The sequence below is a fragment of the Carettochelys insculpta genome, chromosome 7 (genome assembly GCF_033958435.1).
Source record: "Carettochelys insculpta isolate YL-2023 chromosome 7, ASM3395843v1, whole genome shotgun sequence".
Taxonomy (NCBI): domain Eukaryota; kingdom Metazoa; phylum Chordata; order Testudines; family Carettochelyidae; genus Carettochelys; species Carettochelys insculpta.
The window spans coordinates 9101934-9106438 of NC_134143.1; positions in this window are offsets into that span (position 1 = coordinate 9101934).

The following is a 4505-nucleotide window of genomic DNA, read 5'->3' on the forward strand; positions in this document are numbered from 1 at the left end:
GTTATACCAGCAACGCTGCATTCCGCCTGCCTGTCTTCTGAGATGAACGGTTTAGAACGATGGCTGCTCAAGGGGATGTCTTGTCACATTTCTGGCACCCTTCTTTAAACACTGGCAAACACCACTGTCTTGGGCTTAACACTTTCATTCCTCCTAGCTTCTCCTCGCTCATTTGAAGTGCCCCCACGCAGCTCTTTATTTCTGAGAAGCTCGATCTGTCGCACAAACCTGCCCACTGCCTTGATTTTTGAACAGATATGCAGGCCTGGCGTAGATCTTTCCCTGCATTCGGGAGCTGTGATAGCAGAACGTGTAACCATATCTCAGCCCGCCCTGAGCAAACTGGCTTAAAGCGAGCTCAAGTAACAACAGCAGTGAAACATGGGAAGTTGCCGTTCGAGTAGGCACTGCTATGGGTGTCCAGCATTAAGGTGTGCAGAGTAAATCTCGCTCCAATGTCTCTGTAGGCAGACATGTCTCCGGTCCCTAATCCTAGGAGGTGCTGCTGTTTTTTTCCTGAAAATTGCTGAATGCTTTCAACAGCCTCGGCCACGTGTGCGTTTGAGTGAGATTTTTTTCCATTTGCTGACCAGAGCAAGACGTAGCTGCTGTCAACCCTGCAGAGTGGTTCTCAGGGGAGTGGAAGTGAACAGGACTCTGTCGTGAGTCACGCAACCTTCCCAGGGCTGACGCCAGAACTCAGCTGACAGAGTCCTTCTAGTGCAGGGGCGGCCAACCAGAGACGCTGCATCTCCACTAGCAAGTTCCTTCGGCAAATCTGCCCCTTTTTCGAAAAAACATACGCCACGTCCACACACAAAATTCACTCTTTCTATCCGGAGTCGAAAGAACGCGGCTTTTCTGCCGGAAGCAGCATTCCGCTCCCGGATCAGGAAGAGCGCCTCCTTTTGAGCGCTTCTTTTGGGCCAAAAAAGCACACGTAGACACTCCGTGGGCCCTTTCTTCGAAAGAGCGATTCTCATGGTCCTAGTTTTATCGATCCCTGGCCTGTTCTTTTGAAAGAGCGGGAATTGTGTGGATGCTCTCTGTCAAAAGAGCGGCTCGATCTTTTGATCCGTGCTTTCGTGCGTGAACGTGCTCTTTCAAAAGGACATCTTCCAGAAGATCATCTTCGAAAGACTGCCTTAGTTGTTCCTGACGTCCTCTAAATCGGGGTCCGTAAACCTGAGGATTTACTGCACATTCAGAAAGTGGCTTTTGCAGAAGTGGGGGTTGGCAAACGTCTGTTAAAGGGCTTCGTTACCACTTGAATGTCACAGTTCAATGTTGTGTTAACAGGTCGGGCAAGTTGGAAGGCTTTTTTCAGCTGCTAGATCCCCTCTGGAGGAAGATTGAGTTGGCTACGGCAGCCTGCTGTGGTGGGAGCCCGCAGGAAGGGTCAGAACAGGGACAGGCAGATGCAAAAGGAGGGACACTTAAGACCCAGAGGTACCCCAAATTAGCAGGTGTCATACTGCATCTGCCAATGGAGAGCCCCGTAGCTACTGATGACTTTAAGGCCTGATCCCCACAGATCCTGGCCTGTGCGGGTAGCCTGACTCAGAAGAGGTTGGGGCTCCTTGCCTGAGACAAGCTCACCACGAGTGTAAATACGAGAAGGGGAGTCAGGCCTGATTTTGTGCCATGCCTCTTGCAGCTCAGGGCTGGCGGGGGGGAGGCCGACCACTCCACGGCTTAAGATGGGCCTGGCCTACGTTACAGCAGCCACAAGAACTGCTCTAAAGTACGACAGTCTTATCTGGGCTGCTCTGCCCACCACAATTGCTGGAGTTGCATCCCTGCTCCAACCCAGAGCAGCACACTGCCTCTATCTGCAATGGGTGAAACACCAAGTCTCTGAGGCACATTCCCCCAGGGTGAGCGGTAGGCAGTCTGCAATGCAAAGGGGTAGCCGCAGGGCCCAGAATCTGATCCTTTGTCTTCCCCTTGCTCTGCAAAGTGTCCACTTTGCTTCTGGGCTATGCAAACATAAATAAATAATGCCTCAGAGTACTGTGATGCGAGAAGGAAGCCTACCGTACTCTAGTTGACCATGAAAAGAGATACTTTAAAGATAAACAAAATTCAATGCACTGTTTTTTAACAATTGCTTTCCTGTGAATTACACAACCTCCATTAGCTTTCACAACACAGGGCTGTTTCTTTAATTTTTACATTTCACTCAGTTTGCCTGGGGGGACCATTACCGGTCTGTGTACCTTTTTGTTTAGAATTGGTTTCACTTCCTGATTTCGCCATCCCGGTGTGTTTAGGTTTTCAGCACCGTGATGGAAGAGCTAAATTACCGGTATAGTGTATAAAAATAGACAATATTTATGTAATGTTAGCATGGATCTTGCACAGAACATATTCTAACTAGATTCTCATTGCACTTTTACTGAGATCTGGTATCAATCAGCTCCACCCCCAACCCCTCACCCACACACACACACTGAAATCAGCAGGACTTTTTGCCGCTGACTCGTGTGCCCCTGTATTGGGTTTGCTGTATGCTGCTCAGGTGTTCCAGTCCAGAGGCAGCTTCATTTTAGCAACAGGCAAACTAATCTTGGCACTGAATTTGCATATTAATGTTTGTAAAGGTCGGAATTCATTACCCATTTGTTGGCACATCATGAATGGCTAGAGCTCGGGACAAGCGTTTGCAGATCTGTAGTCTGAAACGTGCAGGTGATATTATTACGGCATTAGCCCACCGTAAGTCGATTGCCTTTTTCAGCTAACGTGCTGTTCTAAGTCTTTCTGCTTGACGCTTTTCTTACCAACACGTCGAACTTAAACACCATGCCATCCCCTCAGCATAAAACAATCCGCTGCCCCTTCCGGCGCTGGAAGGCCATGGTTAATTTCCACAAGGAGCTTTTCAGCTGTGATTCTGTCACCTCTTCCAAAGGGCCACCAGCAGTTGGGAGAGACTAGGCTGTACCTGAGTAGCCTCACAGCGGGACTGTTCTGTCTTTAGCAGGGACTCTCCAGGGCTTCTCAGGGCTGTGACTCAGAAAGAGCCCGTTTCCCCTTCATCAGTGTCCTTGAGGGCCTAAAGGACACCTGGCTGCCTTCCATTTCCACCTCAGATCTCCTTTTCTCCCCCATTCTGTAACAAACATTAACTCTCACCTGTGTTGAGGGTGTCTGTGTACTCCAGTTCTCATGGGGGATGTGCCAGCAGGGGCTGGGACGCAACAAGCAGCTGGAAATATGAGCATCATCAAGCCACATAGCAAATCACAAGGGGAACATGCCAGGGAGTTAAATGGGACCAAGTTTTGGCATGTTAGACAGAGGAGACAGGGCCTAATGCTCGAAGGACAGTCCTGGCTCTGCTATCGACCCCTTGAGGCATTCTGGGTGAGTCATTTCGTTGTCTAAAGTGGCATATCCACGAGTCAAGGCCACCTTTGAAACCTGGGCCTTTGCTTGTCTGTGCTTGTCAGTTTCTCTATGTGTTTAGCGGTGCTAATGAGGCTGACAGTAGTCAGAGGGGCACGGTAAGGAGTCGTTCATGAATGACTGCAGCGTGCTTTGAGATCCTCAGGCAGAGGCCGCTACGTTGCTGTGATTGCTGTTCAGCCGGCTGCAATTTGTTAATTTCACCAGCAGCTAATTCCTTTTAATCACGCGACCGGCACAGGGCTCGATTCGGCTCCCTGCAAAGTCAGCGGGAGTGTTGCCGCTGGCGTCAGTGGGAGCCGGCCTGCAATCGAGAGGGTGCTGGCTCTTATTTTGTCCACGGGAAGTGGGTGGCTGTGATTTCACCTGTGTTCCCAGTAAGCTGAGTGCTCGGGCGGCCGCCCAGGAGAGACTCAGGTGCCACCCAGCTGATTATCAGAGCACCCACAGCCGGCAGCCTGTGTTTCTGTTGGTGGTTCACATCCACCCATGCCTGGGTGCACATAATAAAATGTATGCCGCCCGTGGATGTCAAAGAATACATCCCGTCATTTAAGTTTCCCAGACCCAAACTTAGCTTGCTGACTTCTTGACGTATTCCTCCAATTATTTAAGACACTCTTGCTATTCTCCTAATGAACTCCAAACGTCAGTGCCGTTCTCTCGCTGGCTGCTCTTGACAATGGCAGCAAAGCTGCTTCTTTACACTAAGAATGCAGATGACGTGTGCCCGGGCCTGATGATGAAATGACTAATGAGCTATTTCTGAACGGGCATTTTGGGGTCAATCATGTGACACTCGTAAACTCCTCTTTTAGATATTGTCTTTAACGGTCACTTTAATGTACTTTTTCAACCACCACCTGGAGACCTAAAAACGCAATGCTTGAAGGCTTGAATCATTGGCAGCGGCCGGCCAATCGCATAACAATTTCTGCCAAGTATCTCTGAAGCATTACCAGCGGCTATGTAAAAATAGCTAGTGAGTGAGTATGCCTGTTACTTGACACCGCATGGCTATGCTAGTACGTATGTTTGCTTCTTGCCCACCATGAATTCCATTTGGTTTCCCCTTGCCTGATATCTATTTAAGT